Raw genomic sequence first — 21,334 nt, 5'->3', positions numbered from 1 at the left:
TCTAGGTTCACTTGAGCGAGTTTTCTGAAGAAGGCTGTCTGGTTGCAGAAGGTCAGCATGTAGCTAAACACATCCTGGGGTGGCTTCCTGGGAGCTTCCTCCTAGCCTTCCTTGACCCAACTGTGAGGTCCTCTAACAGAGTGCCTGTACACCATCTCAAAGGGGCTAAAGCCAAACCTTTTCTGTGGTACTTCCCTGTAGGCAAAGAGAAGGCATGGCAAGAGCAGGTCCCACTTAGTCCTCATGGGTTCTGACAGACCCCCAATCATGCCTTTCAGGGTATGGTTGAATCTCTCAACCAGCCTATTACTTTAAGGGTGGTAAAGAGTGGTATATTTGTAGTTCACCCACACTCCTTCCACATAGCCTTAATGTACAGCGACATGAAATTGGTATCTCAGGCTTCTACTACTTGGGGAAACTCACATGAGTAAAGATTTCCATGAGTGCCTGGGCCTTAACGGGCACCGTCACTGTCCTGAGAGGGATAGCCTCCGGGTACTGGGTGACATGGTTCACCAAGACCAGGATAAACCTGTTGCCCATTGCTGTCTTGGGGTCCAGATTTCCCACAATGTCAATATCCACTCGCTGAAAAGGGATTCTCATGTCAGGGAATGGTTGGAGGGGAGATTTATACTTCCACCCACTTGTCAGAAAGTCTGGCAAGACCTGCAAAATGCATCTAACTGCCTTTGCATTTGGGGCCAGTAAAAATGGGTGACAAGTCTGTCAAAGGTCTTATCCTGCCCCAAATGTCCTGCCAATGGCATGTCATGAGCCAGACCCAGTAGCTAGTCTCTAAAGCGGAGGGGTACCACCAGCGCACGGGCTACCCCAGGCTCAGCAGCCTTAGGCTTACTATAGAGGAGACCATTCTCTCAGTAAATCAGATGTGACCTGGCCTCTTTGCCAGCTGTATGGTCCTTGGCCTGTTGCCTAAGACCCACAAGAGTAGGGCATGCCTTCTGCTCCAAGCAGAACTCTTCCCTGGTGGGATCCCCTTCTTTCTGCCAATGGGTCAGCTCAGGCAAGTCACCCAGTTCAGTTACATCTTCTCCTGTATGTACCGTGTGTCCCCCTCAGGTTCAGCCTCCTCCTGGATCATGGACATTTCCAGGTGGGTTTCCTGTGCCCCCTGTCCTTCTTCTTCTGGCAGACACCTGGGCCACTGTTTCAGGCTCCAGGTTTTCTTGATTACCTTGGGCTGCCATGGACCCTGTGGTTATGCAGGCCCACTCAGGTAATCCCAACATCTCCAAGTGTGACCTATATTCCACCTCCTTACAGTGATAATGCTCCAGGTTGTTCCCCAGCAGATATTCCACAGTCATGAATATATGACGTTACAACGCAAACAATTACAACACATGCTTTTACAACACGGTTTTTACATCGCAACTACCATTACATCGCATGATTTTACAACGCATTTAAAAAAACTACCATTCCACGCATTCCATTACAACACATACCTGTAAAATGCATAATACTTTTAGGGCAATAGTAGGGTAAATGTTGGATAGTGTAGGGGTAAAAATTACCATTCCCACTCCAGTGAGTGCAACAGTAGGGTAAGTGTCGGATAGTGTGGGGGTAAAAATTACTATTCCCACTCCAGTGAGTGCAACAGTAGGGAAAGTGTTGGATAGTGTAGGGGTAAAAATTACTCTTCCCATCCACCCCAAAACCCATACCCTCCCTAAAACAAAAAAATCGCTATTGCTTACCTTATAATGTGTTGTAATGGCATGCGTTGTAATGGCATGCGATGTAAAGGCAGTTGTGTTGTAACAGTTGCGTTGTAAAAGTAGTGTAATGTAATGACTTTGTTGTAATGGATGTTTCCCACAGGCATGGCCAGGCTCACAACTACTCATAAGGAACCTTAGAAACCACCCTCCACTCATATGTAAATGGAGCCACTTTACAGAAGCGCTCACTGTTGCCAACTACCACAACTTAGTGCTGTATATTAGGGACTACCTGCACTTCAGACACCAGGTAACACCTGACAGTAGTCACACTGGCTCCTGTGTCTCTCGGCGCATCTACCCTCTGTCCATTGATGGTCACCCACTGCCTGTACTTCTTAGTGTTATCAGGCATTAGGTTTCTCTCAACCATCTCACTGTCCCCTAGTGAGACATGGGTCAGCTCAGCTGGGTCCCATATTCATCTGGGACCAACTCCTCCCCAGGTGCTACACTAGCCATCACCCTTGTCTGCCAACTTTTGGGAGGCTGTGCCCACTTGGGATACTTGATGTCTCCTCTCATGTGATCCTCCTGATCACAAGCATAACACTTCCTGGAACCCGTCTTTCCAGGCTTCCCTGAAGAGTCCATTCTTTCATATCACCTGGGGGATGGGAATCATTACCCTGGGAACTAGTTTGGGGCCCTTTAGAGAACTCCTGCTGTTTTTTGTTTAAATCTGCTTTTATTAGTTATATTTGGCTTTGCGCAGTTTTACAAATGCAGCCGTGAACTGGAATAAGATACAACATCAGTAGAAGAATTGAACATGCCGCCATTTACCAGACGCGTTCTCATTTTACATATAATCGTGCATCCACCTGCGCATTCTACAAGCATGAAATACATTGGGTAAGAACTATGTTGAGTTGTGAGTGGGGGGTGATGCATGAAAAGTCAGTTGGTAAGGTGTGCCATTAATTGACAGAGAGGAGCAGCCTGCCGTGGGTAGATTACCAAGGATAGCTTGTGTATAGAGGCAGCACTTTGTTGTTCCTAGTCAACTCTGTGGATATCCGGAGGAGGAACGGGAAATATATTGGGGCAAATATTTAAATAACCGGAATAACTTAGCCCATCCATACCATAAATGATTTGGCAATATGAACTGTGGAAGCCCCCGACCTCATCAGTCTTATGGAATACGTGATGTCTACTCTCAGCCCTGGATGCAATCCAGCACATACAAGTCACGAGGGGGGTCCATACTGCACCCCCACCTCCCTCAGCTGCCTGATGTACATCTCTTAAAAAGAATTCAACTCCGATGGGGACCCCTCCACAAAGTCATGTTGTATAGCGTCCCAGTGAGCTGCAATGGAGATTTTCTAGAGGCAGTGAGTCTATTTCTTCATGTAGGGTGATGCTTTCAGCCTTGGCCCACACCAGTAGCAAACATCCAAACTAGCAGAGGAGGAGGGTCAGTAGACTTCCACCTCCTTGTGATTAAGCGTTTAGCCACCAGCAGCCCTAAGACTAGAAAACGTTAAGTCACCCTCTGACGTTTACTCCTAGGAAACAGATGTAGTATGCATTCCACCCAGGTGTGTGTCATGATGCGTTCAGTACAAGATGACAGTGAGGCTGTGACTGACTGCCAATAAGATGCGAGCTGGGGGCAGGACCATACAATGTGTAGCAAGTCCTCATCTAAAGCGTGGCATCTAGGGCAAGCTGCATCAGTGCGATGGAAATATCAGTTAATCCTATCTGGGGTAAGAGATGCTCTTTGTGTGATTTAATATTGGATTAGGCAAAGAGAACTCCTGCTGTTTACCCTTATTCCTCCCACTTTTCTGATGGGGACCCTGCCCATCTTTTGTGGAATACCCCATACACCTTCTTGTGGACCTTGGTACTCATCCAGCGGTCCGCCTCCTGAGTAAGCTTGCTGTCCATCCGGTGCTGGCACAGCACTGCCTGACATAGACCAGACAAGTGCTCCCACACAATTAAGTTGTACAGCCCCTGGTAAACCGTGACATTTCTACCCTTCACCCAGCCATCCAATGCTCTGTTAATTAATCCACACACTCTACCAGACAGACAACATTGCTCCCCATCTTCACAAGAAACCTAAAAATCTGGCTCTTCGACAGACCCTTGATGGACTGGAGCCTGCTAACCCCCCTCCCCCCAGTGCTTTGAGACCCTTACGGGTGAGTTGTCACGCTTAACAAACGCCTGATTGGGGATCAGGTTTCTTACTCTATCTAAACTTATCCCTGTACGTCTCAGGAGAAAGACCATATTGGGTAGGTAGGGCTGCCATCATCTCTGGGTAGGTGAGTGCATGTGCATCCCTAATGCCAGCAATGTATCCCTCCCCTTCATTGTGAAGTGATTCCAGATCCCAGCCTTCTAGTGCTTCTAAGGAACCCCATTCATGTGAAGCGTTGCCTCATAACCTTGAAATCATCTATGGATATCAATGGGGGTGGGCAGTAAACTCCGTCCTGTTGGCGGAGTTCACAGAGTTTTTGTCACTCTGCATTCCGCTTGGTGGGTGAAGTTTAGCAAAAACTCTGCCTATGCCGTGTAGCGGAGTTTGCCGGCACCACCCACCACTACTGTGTATGTGTACTCAGTCTGTTCTGGTAAATGGCTGCGATTGACGCAGATTCTGCCCACTCCACATGACTAGCTATGCTAGACCTGCCCTGTCAGCTGGGCCGTAGGTTTTATGCAGAGAGAGGACTGTCCATTTTTGGGCACTGCGGACTGTATTTTGGTGGGCTTCTTCAACAGCCAATAGCAAAGCCATAACTCCCTGTCCTCAACCAATGCGCATGCAGGTGGACACGCCTCCTGGAAGTGGGTGGGGTGAGCCTGACCTGGCAGCTTGTGTCAAGAATGCTTATTCTGGGAATAAAAGTGCCTGATCTTCCAGATACATACAAAGGCGAAACTCTTCCATCTCGCCAAAATACTCACAATACAGAAATATTTATTCCGCAGCTGAGCTTGCTGTAGAGCCTATAACGATTCTAGGTCTGCGCCTGACGGGGATGATCAGATGCGCTTGATTTGCGCCACTCGAGAGAGAGAGAGAGAGAGAGAAAGAAAAAATCCTACGCAGTGATGTAAGTGTCTCTTCCCTTCATTATAGATTTACTGCCTCTCAGATAAAGTATTGATGACCTCCTTAATCAGGGATAAATTCACCTAGGCCTCATTCAATTATTTGCACCTGTGTTTATCTTTATGCATCTATGTTCCCACTGAGTAGTGATTGTATTACAAAGCAGCAACTGCCAATGCTCTGAGGCCAAACAAAGGCAAGGAACACAAACTCAGGGCATACTCACTCAAAAGATGTATGATGATACAATGAAATTAACTGAACTGATGGAACCAGATACAACAGCAGGGCTGTGTTTGCCTAATTTCTGCAGTAATTTTGGTGGTGTCCAATGGACCATGCAAAGAGAAGTAAAGATAAAGATTAAGGGCGGGTGTCTGGGTAAGTGGACCAACTCCCCCCGCTCATGGAGCTCCGCAGAATTCCATGGAGTTTTTATGCAACTCCATGGAATTCCACCTAGTGCAACCCTGCGAGCTCCACCCACCCCTTGATATCATCCCCCTTGATGTACTCTTTCTCTATATGCTTCGGCAAGTGCACCATTATCTCAGACTGCATGGATGAAACACTGCCACCATATGTGCTGGACTTGGCCGTCAAGTTCAATTCCTTTAAACTTGCCTCCTGGGATAAGGTCATCTTTTACAAGTACTAGAAATGCCTCTCTTTCCGCCTGTCCTCCAGCTCCTCTGGGGAAACATTTTTAGAAGAAACACTGTTGCTTGCCCTGGATGGAACCCTCCTACCAGGCAGGACCTGATCCACAGCATCCACTTGCAAGCACTTCTCCACCATTCCCACATCATCACTCTCCTCCTCTGGGTGCCCAGCAGCCTGCCTAGCTGCCAACCAGGTCCTCAGCGCCTTTTGAAGTTCCTCTTTTCTTGTTAGACCTCTAATGGAACCCTTGAGACGTTTACAAATAGCCTTATGTTGAGGCACCGTGCAAGACTCCTGTTTCTCAAAATCTGCAGACAAAACTCATGGCTCCCCAGACTAAGACATTATTTGTAGACTAATGAACTCAGGAGTTAAAAATGATAAAAAGTAAAAACAGTATGTGGTTGCGTAATGATCTGCGCTCTAGTGGTAGTATACACCAATCACTGTATGTTAAGTTCAAACAAAAGTCCTATCCACACCGCTGACCACCAGTGTTTGAAATGGGGGTCTCTAGTTTGCAGTGGTATGCACCCTGTCCAAGTAGGGGCTCTTCCTTCTAGTCAGGGTAAGGGGATTATACAGCTAAGATAACCCCTGCTCGGCCCCTTGGTAGCTTGGCATAGCAGTCAGGCTTATCTCAGAGGCAATGTGTAAAGTATTTGTACATAAACACACAGTAACACAGTGAAAACACTACAAAATGGACACCACACCAGTTTAGAAAAATAGCCAATATGTATCTAAAGAAAACAAGACCAAGAAAACAAAAATCCAGCATACATGTGTCAAGATATCACTTTAAAAAGGTAAAAAAACAACAGTTCATTCTATATAAAACTATGAATGCGTCACTTTTTGTGCAAAGGACCTGCGTTGCACCAAAATTACAATCCGAATACAGGAGCTGGGGAGGTGAGGCACCGGAAAGCAAAGCGATGCGTCGGTTCCTCACACACAGGGGAGGTGATGCATCGATTACTTACTGCTACGTGGGGGAGGTGATGCGTTAGTTCCTCATTGGAAGAGGAAGTGATGTGTTGGCTTCTTCCTACATGGGGAGGTGATGCGTTGATTCTCTGGACATGCAGCCTCAGTTCCGTACTGAAGCCCAGTGCCGATGTAGACTTGGCGCACAGGTGCGATGCATGGAAATCTGGATGCGCTGGAGGTTGATAAGGCAATGGTAAACAGGTGCTGTGGCGATTTCTTCAGCCGCGATCCAGATGCGTTGATCTTCTCAACCGCACAGTAGGGCATGTGTTGGAGTTAGTGCGGTGGTCTCAGCCTTCGAAGGCCGGTACGCTGAACTGAGGCTGCAATGGTTTTTTGGGCCGCGAGCAGGGGCTGCGAAGATTCTTTCGGCCCCACGCTGGTGGTGTGTAGAAATTTCTAGCATACAGCAGTACTGCTTCAGAAAAAAAGGCACCAGAAGGGCGAAGTGTCGATTTTGCAGGGTTTTCCAACTTTTCGTAGCAGGACACACCTCCAAGGGCCCAGAACTGGAATTTGCACTAGGACAGAACTCCCACCAGTGGAGTTCAGAGAAGCTGCCAATGAAGTCTTTGATGGCCCATGGAGAAGCTTCACAAGCAGGATACACAGCAACGTCCAGTCCTTTTCTTTTCCAAAGCTGAAGCAGCAACTGCAGGCCAAACCAGCAAAGCAATCCACAGCTAAGGGACAGTACACCTCCTCACAGCTCGTCAGATCTTCTCCTTGGCAGTGGTTCCTCTTGATACAGAAGTGTTCTAAAAGTCTGGGGTTTTAGATCCAATACTTATACCCCTTTCAAGTAGGCATTCTTTATAGGATTGTCTTTGTGGTGCACTAGTTCCAGAGGCATGGAGACAGCATTGTGAGAGGCCAGGCACAGCCCTATTCAGGTGCAGGTGACAGCGTCTCCCACCACTCTAGCTCAGGAAGGCCCATCAGCCTGGTGATGGGCCATCAGAATATGCTGGCCACACCTGGACTCCTTTTGTGTGGCTGTCTAGAGTGAATGCACAAACAACCCAGCTGTCAGTCTAAACCAGATGTTGATTACACAGACAGGCAAAGGCATAGTGTGGTAAACCAAGAAAATGCCCACTTTCTAAAAGTAGCAGATTTTTAGGTCAGAACAGCCCTAGAAAGAGTGTGCACTACCAGATGAACTCAGAACGAGTGTGTCGTCAAATTTCTGATCAACTGTAATGTAAATTAAGAACATTCCTGAAGCAAAGTTCAAACTTGAGTGCAACTTCAACGAAAATGCACAAGTTCCTGATGAACATGGATTATGTCATTCCCAATGCATTTCGGGTGTATCAGACTCTAAAAGTGGCACAATTTAAAAACCACCTTTACTAAAATATGTGTTATTAAATTCTGAGTTCAGGGAGCCCAAACTCCAAACCTCTAGGTCTTCCCATTTGAAAGTTACACTTTAAGATGTTACAAGGGAGATCCAGTGATAAACTATGGGAAGGCTAGTCCTTGCAATGGAAAAAACGAAATTGGCAGTAATTCACTATCAGGGCATGTAAAACACACTAGTACATGCCCTACCTTTTACATACACTGCACCTCGCCCATGAGGCTATTTTGGGCCTACCTTAAGGGTGTCTTACATGAAGGAAAAGGGAACGTTTGGAGGTGGCAAGTGGGTGCACTTGCCAGGTCGACATGACAATTTAAAATTGCACTCACAGACACTGCAATAGCAGGCCTGAAACAAGATTATAGGGCTACTCATGTGGGTGGCACAACCACTGCTGCAGACCCAATAGTAGCATTTGATTTATAGGCCTTGGGCACAGATAGTGCACTTAAGTAGGGATTTACCAGTAATTCAAATATGCCAATCATGGATAACCAATTGTAATCACAATTTCCACAGGCAGCACTGGCACTTTAGCACTGATCAGCAGTTCTAAAACCGGCAAAAATGAAATGCAGTACATAGTCAAAAACAGGAAGTCAGAGGCAAAAAGAGAAGGGAAAAACACACCAAAGATACCAGGTATAACAATCATCAAGAGTGCACTCTTTACCAGCTTGTATTTGACACCCCCTCATATAGCTGGAGATAAAGACTCACCACGATGATGTGCATTTCTTCATTGAGTAAGGTGGGGGCCCTCTCTTCTATATTCTAATGCGTTTTGGTGATTGAATTAAGTGATGCATTGTTTTTCAGAAGCAACATGAAGGTTTATTTTTGTCTGCTCTTAAGATGGCTCAAGGATGGCTTTTTTTGCACTTCCCCAACCTAACTTCTGGCTGCAGTGAGTTAGAAGGGAACTCCCATCCCCATGCTATGTAGGTTTACAGAGCGTACAGTTTGAAAATTAGGAAATGGAGAGAGGGGACAACAGATCAAAGTCATGAAGGGAGCCACAGTGGTGGCACCCATCACTGAATAGATACAAACTCACATTTTTGGATAAGGTGAATTTTTAAGGCATGAGAAGGATAAAAATGTGTGGTCGGTGCATGCATCCACCCAGAAAATGTGGCGTGTGATATTTTGGGCCTGACAACAATGGCATGTAGGTGTGAAATGTTACTGCATCTGAATATATGTACAAAACTAGTGATGCCTATTCAGGTGTGATGTGCATTCACAAGGGCAGGCTCGGATGTTGCATCATGGTGGTGAAAAAATCATGCTTCAGTTATGTAATGATGGTGACATGGTCCTCCTTTCATCACTAACTCAACACTGTACCATTGCGATGTAAGAGCCAAAGCGCATCTCAGGTGAAGTGTGAAATCACAGGACAGCCACTCACCTGCAGAGGATAACGTCTAGTAGGTGGCCCTTCCAGGAAACTGGGTTAGGGCTGCAGTTTAGTGTTTGGGTTGATGGGTATGACCCATTGTAACATGATATTGTGCAACACACAGCAGACTACAATAATCTTCAACAGAATTTGAGGGGAGTACAGGAGCAGCTCCGTGCAATCTATGCATCTGAAGTGCACCTTGAGGATGCCAGAAGGACACTATCTGATATTTCATGCGGGTTTGCTTTGTTTTAACATCTGTTGAGGCAGAGTTTTTGGGTGTCAGTAGGGGGGTGAGTGGATGGGAAGACATGTCATTTGTAGTATATACTATAACAGGTAATGATGTTGCGTTTAGAGAGGCTTTCCCTGACGCTGTCAGCACTCTGGCAATTGGTTGTGCCAACTTCTCTATATTGGGAGATTTGAATCTCCATTTTGATAACCAGAGTGCCCCAGCTGTATGTAACTTTCTTGCGGATCTTGAGGCCCTTCAATTGTTCCAAAGAGTCTCTCAACCAACTCACACAGGAGGGCATATATTGTACCCTTTTTTCACAAATCTAACGGAAGCCTCAATTCTTTCCGTGTCACCCCTCGGATGGACGGATCATTTTCTAGTGGATATTCGGGTTTTATCACCTGAAATTATTCCAATTCCCTTAGCCCGATCTATCCCTAGAAGACACTGGAGTAAGCTTAGGTTAGAGGATTTTCATCTTGCTCTAACTGCTGATCCGCTTGAACTTTGGGATGATGTTGAATTGGGCTACGACCAGTTCTGTAATTGGATTACCAGGGCGCTTGACTCTTTGATTCCCATACTGACTAGTAAAATCAGTCCTAGAAAGTCTAACCCCTGGTATGACAGTGCGCTACGTGCACTGAAAGGGAACTGCAGGCGTGCCGAGAGAGAATGGCGGAGATCTTACGATACGGTGAAGAAAGCGCTGTATCTGGCCTCTATTAAGATCTATCACCGTGCCATTTGTAGAGCTCGCGCGGCGTTCTACTCTCTGGAATTCCGTAATAGCCCCAATCCATCTAAGACTATTTTCAAAGCTCTCAAGGATCTGCTGTCTAAGCGCTCTACTTCTCCAGTTATGGCCTCTACCTCGCACTGTGAAGCCCTAGCATCTTTCTTTTTGGAAAAAGTGCAGGGCATCTATCGTGCTTTTCCTGGTATGGGGCCCTCCCAGAAGGCCGCGGTGGTTGTCCCTGCCTGTCCCATGCTGGCATCTCTTCCGCAGCTTTTACCTGAGGCTTTTGACATTCTTGCTCAGAAGGTCAAATCTGGTTCGCCTTTGGATCCGGTCTGTCCTGCTCTGTTTAGGAACCAGTCTTTTGTGGGTCGTTCTACAGTTTGTTCCTTGATTAACATTTCATTGGCTACGGGCACGGTCCCAACCAAATGGAAGCGTGCAGTGGTTTCTCCTCTTTTGAAGAAGCCAAGCTTGGACGCTTTAAGACCGGAGAACTATCGGCCCATCTCTTTGCTCCCTTGGCCGGCCAAGCTGATGGAAGCTCATGTTAATCAGGCTCTTACTGACCATCTCACCCGAGCTAACATTCTGGACGACACCCAGAATGGGTTCCGAGCTGGGCACAGCACGGAGACTGCCCTTCTCGCCATGGTTGAACATCTCCGGTCGGTGCTGGATCAGGGACAGACGGCGGCGCTAGTGTTGTTAGATCTGAGCGCCGCCTTTGATACGGTCTCGCACCGTATCCTTCTGCACCGCCTGGAAGAGATTGGCGTTACGGGGTCGGCCCTTCAGTGGTTCCGTTCCTTTCTTGACGACCGGTCTTACTGCGTTGCTACACCTCCCTATCAGTCCAAATTCCATCCTCTGGACTTGGGAGTGCCGCAGGGTTCCTCACTGAGTCCCACCTTATTTAATCTTTACGTGAGACCGCTGGCTGATGTCGTCAAGCAATGGGGCATGTACATGGTCTCATATGCTGACGACACTCAGCTGGCGGTTACCATCAGTGGGGATGCCGATGTGGACGCCCCCAAGTTCCAGAACGGGCTGAGGGAGGTGGCTAGCTGGATGACTGCCAACTGTCTCCAGCTTAACACTAAGAAGACCGAGGTTATGATCGTCGGAAAGGGTAGGGATCTCTGGGGTGACAGATGGTGGCTGCCGGAACTTGGTGTGGCTCCAACTCCGGTTATGGAGTTGAGAAATCTGGGAGTGTGGCTGGACTCTACTCTTAGCTTTGTGGGGCACACCAAGAAAACCGCGGCGTGTTGTTTTGGAGTCCTTCGGGGCTTAAGGCCTGTCCTTAAGTTTTTTTACCCCTCTACTAGGCAGATGGTGGTCCAGGCAACAGTTTTATCTCGCCTGGACTATGCCAGTTCGCTTTTGTTAGGGAGTAATCAGGCAGAAATTGTTCGTCTTCAACGCGTTCAAAATGCCGCTGCCAGAGCCATTGTCGGCTTGCCTAGGTCTTGCTCGGCCTCCAGCACACTTCGAGCATTGCATTGGCTGCCGATCAAGTCGAGAATTCATTTTAAAGTTTTATGTTTGGCTTTTAAAATTTTGAAAGGATCCGCCCCCCAGATTCTTTCGAATCTTATGTCCGGTTATGTACCGACCCGTTCGTTAAGATCCTCGGGTCAAGCGCTTGCAGTAGTCCCGAGGTTCAGGCTTTGCCGAGTTGGTGGGCGCTCTTTTCGGATAAAGGCTGCAGCGCTCTGGAATTCGCTCCCGCTTCAGCTCCGTGCAATTGATGATCTTCTGTCGTTCCGGAAATCCTTAAAAACTTTTTTGTTTTAACTGCTCCCTCTGTTCTTGGTTCTGTGTTGGTTGTGTTATATCTTGTCGCGCGCCAGGACGCCCCTTAGCTGGGGCAGCTGTGCGCGTAATAAATGCTATTAACATAACATAACATAGACAAATGGCATTGGTTTACTATAGGCAGCCAGAGAATGATCCAGGCATTCTATTCAGGTCTGCAGGTGTGCATCATGGATCTAATTCGAAGAGGAGGTGATGTGTTCTAATCAGCACAATTTAATGCCTCAAGTACTCATAAAGTCCCAGTATAGTTAGCTGTAATTAGACACTAGCCATATGTCACAATAATCCACAGCAAACAGCTAATGTACAGAGATAGCTAGCATAAGAAAAAGCCATCATATGTGTTAATGGTGCTCCCTATGTCTGGGATGCTGAATTGCACAAGTGCAATTGTTAGCAACTAGCTCCTAACAAAAACGTTCAATCCACATAAAATGCTGTGTCAGCCATTTCATTACATGTGGAGTAGAGTAGTGTGGCCCTCTTTTGAATTGACAGTAGTAGTTCTTTCTATTCATGGGTAGTCTGCACTCACATATATTTTGTGTGACTAATGTATGTAAAGGAAGAAAGAGGGGTATGAGATGTTACAGTATCCCCATGATTAATGCAAATCACATGTGTACTTTAGAAATGCAAATTACAAGATTGTGCATTAATACTTAGTTAAGGGATAACAAACTAAACGTGTTTGTGAATTTGGTTTAAAAAAACCAATGACAATACATTTTTTTAGATGTGTTATTCATAACTGTTAGTGTATATGTAGAAAATATGGATTATTTGCTAGTAGAAAGACACATATAATGTAACCTTGGTGTTGTTAATTTAGCTTAACTGTAGGCATGAAGTACGTTTCCAATTTACTTTCCAGCTAACGTTTGAATTCACATTTTGTTTGCACCTTGGAATGTTGCATGTTTCTTGTGTTTCCACTGCAGGTGGACATGGTTTCATTAGTTGAGAGAAAGGGTTACTGTTCCTAGTAGAAAGAGATGTCTGAGAAGATTACAGATGGGAGACAAGTTCTCATGGGAAAAGGAGATGGCACCAAGGACGTACAGAATATTTCAACTTGTGAACAGAGAGGCAGGGTAAGTAATCTGAGGATGCTGGAAGACTGGAAACATACTATTAGAACTGTGGGTGGTGCCTGGATTCAGCAATTTCTTATGTTGTAACATAGCTAGGGATAGCTGACACTTGTGCTTTAGGCTGCCGTGGCTTTAAGCTACATGACCCAGGTTGGAGTTACTTCTTTGAAATGCTCTGACAGCTGACACACTTTTCATTATTCTGCAACTTGCCTTAAACTAGGACTCCCTCTTTATTTATTTATTTATTTTGTGTTTTATAGAGCACAAACGTAACCCGTTAGGGTATCAGAGCGATTTACAGGGATAACACATTGTATGCAAGTATGAAATAGTCAGAGACAAAAAAACATAAGTAGGAGTAGAAGGAGGCGAAACATTTGGGAATAATAGGGTGCATACAATGTTCAGCTCATAATGCAGAGAAATCCAGCAAATACATTTGTGGGAGTACAAGGTCAGTACAAGATGGATAGCAGCCAGTCAGTCCAAACTCTAGCAGCAACAAAAATAAGCAAAGCCACTGAGCGGTGTGTGCAATGCATGATTTATTGGAGTAACCTGCCCATTCGGAAGGTTTTGGCTTCCATTTTTAAATAGTGAGTGTAGTGTAGGGACAGTTAGGGGCTTGTGGGGGTTTGCTGAATGGAGCACTGATGCAATCCAACACACACTTTTGTCTTCTGATTCTTGTGTGGCTGTGATCAAATTAGTTGTTTTCTTTTTGTTATATAGGGTGAATCGTTTCCAGAGGTTTGGCTTCATCTCATTTACTTTGTATTTCTATACCATTATGCTAATACCGGTGTATAATAATCAGAGTTTGAAATACACATACTAACCTGAGTTTAGTTGTCGACCTGAGTTCTTGCATAGCAGTTTGGATACTTTGAAATTTGGACATTGTGGAAAGGAGTTTTCTCTTTACCTTGCATGCTGCACAACAAGAACCATTGACCAAGCTATTGATGGCACAGGTTTGAGCTTTCCCACATGCAGTGAGCGTGGCAAGGTAATTTGCTGCTGCACTGAGCCTGTGATGCTTCTCAGCATCTGGTGTAAGAAATGGGATTGCTATGTAACATAACAAGGGTACCCCTAATCTAGTTTCCTATCTTAGGGTATTAAACTAAATATTACTGAGGAAATATATAGGAAACAATTATTAAAATGAATGCGGCGATGTACTAATAGATCACAATCCAGAGTCAAGCATAACTATCACACTTGAAGGTTCAGTTAACAATTCATTCTTTAATATTTTTGTGAAATTATATACTTTTTTTTGGCTTTTCTTTTTCCTTATTTATCCAACACAATATTTATGTACGTGACATTATGACATCCTAACATGATATATACAAAATTAATTCATGATTTACAATTTATCGGACGATAATATTTTCTGTTTTCAATTGTATTGCAAAAAATGTCAAACAAACTTAATACATAATACACATGGCTATTTTTATCTATTCCAGTCTACGCGCGTTTCGGCGATCAGCCTTCCTCAGGCAGCCATGATATTCAAGAATTCCTAATGCATAATAAAGAAAAAGAATAATCTATGACCAAATTGTACATCAACCGCATGATCAAGTGCATTTAGTATTAAAAATGGCCCTATATTAGCCATATACCTATATACATTTATACATTTATATACATTTGAATCTCATCTTCCTATTTACACATTGATATTTAGGATAATAATCATCTCAGACCAAGAAACCATATGTGTCTCAATCAAACATTTTTACAGTTGTAATCCATTCCCAACGACAAAAGTATTGCACCCCTAGTAGCTAGTGACCCTGTAAGTCTAGTATGCCTAAATTAAACATTGCTGCAATTTGAGTCTGTTCTCTTGGTTTGTACTCATATCTAGAGTGTTATATCAATGGTGACTAGTGACCCATTAGAGGTGAGGAATGATATCATATCAGTAGCTTCATGTGCCTACAAACAACTGGAGACTTCAACATAATTTGTAAACCAAACTAACTTTTAGCTTAGTACTAGGCTGTCGTTGTTACCTGATGAGTATTGAATATATCTGCTATCAGGGTTCCCTCTGTGTAGCAGATGTTCATCGCTATATTTTTGGTGGCGTTTAGAATAACCGCATGCTATATATCCATACTTTTTTGTTGTCGAGGTTGCTTTACTAAAAAAACTGATAAAACAGATTGGTATAGTAATTACTACTAGAATTGAACTGAAGGTTACCTATCTAGATAGCTAAAAAGTACTTACTTAGGGCAACACAGTTGTTGTACGCGTATTATAGTATTGTTCTGATTTCAGATGAAAAAATACATTCGAAGTTGCTCCCTGCAGAACTTGCAGCGTGTTTACGCGGGTTCTGTTCAGGGAAATATAACGAGCAATGTGTTTTAATATTTTATCGTTTAAACTTGTTGCTATAATTTAAACTTGTATATACGCGTTAATCTTGTCTTACCCGGTCCGGTCGGTTGTTTTTATATTGCGTCGCTAGTATCGACGTAGACGTTCAGTATTTCAGCAACGTTTTTAAAGTTTAGCGGTCCTACTCAGCCAGACCTATGAGCAAATAATTGAAGTTAGTCAATGTGCTCCGATTCTAAAAGCTTTAGTTTGTTTTGTTATGTTCCAAACATGCGCAGCTAATTCCCCATTGTGGTCGCGTAACGCTCACCTCGTCTTCAAAGTCCTTTCTCCCTGTATCGACGTAGACGTTCAGTATTTCAGCAACGTTTTTAAAGTTTAGCGGTCCTACTCAGCCAGACCTATGAGCAAATAATTGAAGTTAGTCAATGTGCTCCGATTCTAAAAGCTTTAGTTTGTTTTGTTATGTTCCAAACACGCGCAGCTAATTCCCCATTGTGGTCGCCTAACGCTCACCTCGTCTTCAAAGTCCTTTCTCCCTGTTGCCAGCCAATCATAAAGGTAGAAAGGAGACTGGTGATTGTAGCGCTGTATATATACTCAAACATGCTCAACCATTGGTCAGTTTACTATGTCAATTGCAATCTGATCGGTTGGCAATGAAGCCTCGATTTTGTTAACTGAAAAGGCTTGGAGATGTTCTATACGAATAGAAACAGATTTTTAATGCGTTCATGGCGTTGTTGTAGTACATAATACACTCAATTTAAAGTCTCCAATTATATGAGTCACTAAACCCGTCATTCGCCGCTATTTATTTGAACCAGAATCGACATCAAAAATTACAAAATGTTCACTAGCTAAAACAACACTAGTTATTATATCGGATGGCTTGACTCCATGGTATCTCACTGTTCAATCCTCTCTTGTAGGCGTCCAGTGAGAAAATCCAAAACACTTCTCTCCTTTTACGGATCTCAGTGCCTTGTGTTCCACTTATGTTGATTTTTTCGAGGATCAGCCATCGTATATTTTTTGTAGTGTGTCTATGCTCAATAAAGTGTTGAACCAATGGCGCTTGGACCTTCTTGTTTTTGATCGCTGACCTGTGTTCCGTCAAGCGAGTTGCCATCGACCTTGATGTCTCCCCTACGTATGGTTTTTCGCAAGGGCACAGAATGGCATAAATAATGTTGGTGGATTTGCAATTAGTTAGACACTGTGAGTTTATTTTAACTCCATTTATGGAGTATTGTCTAACTTCCAGAGCTGACTCACAAGCTAAACACGACCTGCATTTAAAATTTCCTTTAACAGGCGGTAGGCCATCAATTGTAGTCTGGATGGTTGTGGAAATTTGTTTTGGCATTCGTGATCTTGTTACTAGATCTTTAAGATTTTTGTTTTTGCGGTATGCAAACATTGGCCTCGGTAACTGTTCTGATTCTGCTCTTGTTGCATTTAAAATATGCCAGTTTGCATTGATAATCTGGCATATGCTGCCATTCATTGTGCTATGCCGCGTCACCATAACTAGTCGGTTCTGCTCTTTGGGGGTTTTTTTTCTCAATAGGCTTTGGCGATCATAGTATCGAGCTCTTTTGTAAGAGTCTCGTACTAATCTTTTGGGATATCCTCTGGATATGAATTTTGCTTTCATGATTTCTGATTGTTGGTCATAGTCACTAATGCTAGTGCAGTTCCTCCGAAGACGGAGGAACTGTCCAAATGGAATAGTTGTTTTCTGCATATTTGGGTGGTAGCTTGAAAAATGTAACAAAGTGTTACGAGCTGTGGGTTTACTGAATAAATCAACTGATAACATTTGTCCTTCAAATTTAATGTTGACATCTAGAAATTCAATATTCGATTTATCACTTTTTGCTACAAACTTGATATTTGTGTCACACAAATTAAGCCATGATACAAATTGTGTTAAGTCTTCCTCTGTACCATTCCAGATATAAAAGACATCATCAATGAACCTCGACCAGTTTGTGGTGGATTCACTAAATGGGGCCACTTCATTGTAGATGTATCTCTCTTCATAGTATGCCATGAAGATATTGGCCACCGTTGGGGCACACGAAGCCCCCATACTTACTCCTTGGGTTTGCTGAAATAGCGACCCATTAAATTCAAAGGTATTCTCCTTGAGCACTATTTCCAGACATTCTAGTATGAATTGGGCTGGACATTCTATATTGTAGGTGTCAATAAACCACCTTACAGCTTCCAATGCTCCCATCTGGGGGATATTGCTATAAAGGGCCTCAATGTCCATTGTAACAAGAAGCTGAGTGTTCTGGTTGAAATGGATTTGTTCAACTTTGTTAATGATGTCGGTGGTATCCCTTACATATGATCTTATTTTGGGGACATGAGGGCGCAGTAGAGCGTCAACATATTTTGATAGCGCTTCTGTTGTAGATCCAATAGTGGTAACAATAGGCCTATAGGGGGGGTCTGTAGTGTTTTTATGTATTTTTGGAATTCCATATATTGAGGCCATTTTGGGTTTGGCCACATTCAAAAAAATACATTCTTTCTCGCATATGACCCCTTCTTCCAGGGCTCGGGTAGTCAGTTCCTTAATCATTTTTGTTACCCTTTTGGTGGGATCTATTCGTATGGGTGTGTAATGTTCCTCATCCGATAACATAGTTGTCATTTTTGCTACATATTGGTCCGTGTTCATGAGCACTATACCCCCACCTTTGTCGCATCCCTTAATTGTAATATCTTTATTATTCTTAAGAGTGGACAAAGCTTGATATTCTTCCCTAGAAAGATTATACTTGGGTGTTGGAATAAATTTTGTGGCTGCCATCATTTTATTAAATACCACATGCTCAAAAATAGCGATCTCAGGTCCTACTTGTTCTAATGTCGGAACAAAGGTGGATGGAAGTGCCAAGCCTGATCTATTGGGGACAGAGGATTCTTGCTGCATCCGTCCTTCAAAAAACGCACGTAGTCTTATTTTACGAAAGAATGAGATTAAATCTTGGAACAGTTCAAATGTGTTGGCTTTTGTGTGTGGGACGAAAGAAAGACCTTTTGTTAATAGCGATTCTGTCTGAAGGTCAATTTCATAACTACTTAGGTTAAAGATTGGTATTTGGCTTACTCGCGCCAATAATGGGCATGTCTCGTTACTAGGACTTGAGGATCGTCCTGGTACACATTCTGGCCCTGTGTATAATTGTACGCTTGTTGGTAGTTGCCCCGTTGACGTCGTTGGTACCTGGGCCGCCATCTGGATCTCTGTCCCCCACGCCTGGCTAAAAAACCAGGACGTTCACCCCTACTGTTGGCTGTGACTCGTCGGCCCGAATTACCAGTTTGGTATTGGTCATAGTTTTCCCCTTCGGAGTCCGTCGTGTCAGAGAAGGTGACAACTTTTTTAGAAAATCTATCATTTGAAGATTGAAATTGATCTTCATCTATTGGTTGTTGTTGATAGAAGTTATCTGCCAGGTATGGGTACATTCTCTCCTGACTCGTGTATCGTATATCTTTTTTAAGCTTATCAGTCTTGCGTTTCATCAAGTAGTCATGGTATGATAGCATCTCTGTTTCTACTTCCTCTAATTTCTTTTTAGCCTCCTCTATTGCTTGGTTGCTTTTAATTTTATTCTCTAATTCTTGGATTTCTTCCATTAATGTTTGGATCATTTCCTTGGATGTTTCAACTATAAGGATCATAAGATCACGAGAACACCTGTTGGCTATATGGGACCAACGTTCAAGGAATTTCCTGATTTTAACAAAAAGGCCTGGGATGTTTTTTGCTCTCAAGCCTTGGGGGATAATTCCTGCTTTTAGGTACTCGAGCATGAAATGACCATGCATTTCAATCCTTTTAGCTTTTTTCTTCAGGGAAGTTAATTTATTAAATTCTTCAGATCCTAAGGAGCTAGTCGTGTGTAATGTTTGGCCCCCTAGGACAAAATCCCCCATTAATGAAGCAAGATCTTCATCTGTGAATCCAAATGTTTGGAGTTTATCCATTTTGTAATAAGCTAAAAGTGATTGGTACGGGTACAAAGAAATAGATTCTATCGAAAGTTGTGAAAAACCTTATGAATTATGTGGTCTTTTCTATCAATGTGTATGTGGGATGATTACGTTATATCTATTAAAAGTGCACTTGTGATAAGAAAATTACAAAACCCATTATACAAAAAACATATACACTACCCCGCATGGACTGGCCATGGAGAAACACTATGTAACATAACAAGGGTACCCCTAATCTAGTTTCCTATCTTAGGGTATTAAAGTAAATATTACTGAGGAAATATATAGGAAACAATTATTAAAATGAATGCGGCGATGTACTAATAGATCACAATCCAGAGTCAAGCATAACTATCACACTTGAAGGTTCAGTTAACAATTCATTCTTTAATATTTTTGTGAAATTATATACTTTTTTTTGGCTTTTCTTTTTCCTTATTTATCCAACACAATATTTATGTACGTGACATTATGACATCCTAACATGATATATACAAAATTAATTCATGATTTACAATTTATCGGACGATAATATTTTCTGTTTTCAATTGTATTGCAAAAAATGTCAAACAAACTTAATACATAATACACATGGCTATTTTTATCTATTCCAGTCTACGCGCGTTTCGGCGATCAGCCTTCCTCAGGCAGCCATGATATTCAAGAATTCCTAATGCATAATAAAGAAAAAGAATAATCTATGACCAAATTGTACATCAACCGCATGATCAAGTGCATTTAGTATTAAAAATGGCCCTATATTAGCCATATACCTATATACATTTATACATTTATATACATTTGAATCTCATCTTCCTATTTACACATTGATATTTAGGATAATAATCATCTCAGACCAAGAAACCATATGTGTCTCAATCAACATTATTTATGCCATTCTGTGCCCTTGCGAAAAACCATACGTAGGGGAGACATCAAGGTCGATGGCAACTCGCTTGACGGAACACAGGTCAGCGATCAAAAACAAGAAGGTCCAAGCGCCATTGGTTCAACACTTTATTGAGCATAGACACACTACAAAAAATATACGATGGCTGATCCTCGAAAAAATCAACATAAGTGGAACACAAGGCACTGAGATCCGTAAAAGGAGAGAAGTGTTTTGGATTTTCTCACTGGACGCCTACAAGAGAGGATTGAACAGTGAGATACCATGGAGTCAAGCCATCCAATATAATAACTAGTGTTGTTTTAGCTAGTGAACATTTTGTAATTTTTGATGTCGATTCTGGTTCAAATAAATAGCGGCGAATGACGGGTTTAGTGACTCATATAATTGGAGACTTTAAATTGAGTGTATTATGTACTACAACAACGCCATGAACGCATTAAAAATCTGTTTCTATTCGTATAGAACATCTCCAAGCCTTTTCAGTTAACAAAATCGAGGCTTCATTGCCAACCGATCAGATTGCAATTGACATAGTAAACTGACCAATGGTTGAGCATGTTTGAGTATATATACAGCGCTACAATCACCAGTCTCCTTTCTACCTTTATGATTGGCTGGCAACAGGGAGAAAGGACTTTGAAGACGAGGTGAGCGTTAGGCGACCACAATGGGGAATTAGCTGCGCGTGTTTGGAACATAACAAAACAAACTAAAGCTTTTAGAATCGGAGCACATTGACTAACTTCAATTATTTGCTCATAGGTCTGGCTGAGTAGGACCGCTAAACTTTAAAAACGTTGCTGAAATACTGAACGTCTACGTCGATACAGGGAGAAAGGACTTTGAAGACGAGGT

This window comes from Triturus cristatus, chromosome 2_2 (assembly GCF_964204655.1).
Source record: "Triturus cristatus chromosome 2_2, aTriCri1.1, whole genome shotgun sequence".
NCBI classification, from domain to species: domain Eukaryota; kingdom Metazoa; phylum Chordata; class Amphibia; order Caudata; family Salamandridae; genus Triturus; species Triturus cristatus.
Note: the sequence above shows the minus strand (reverse complement) of the source record.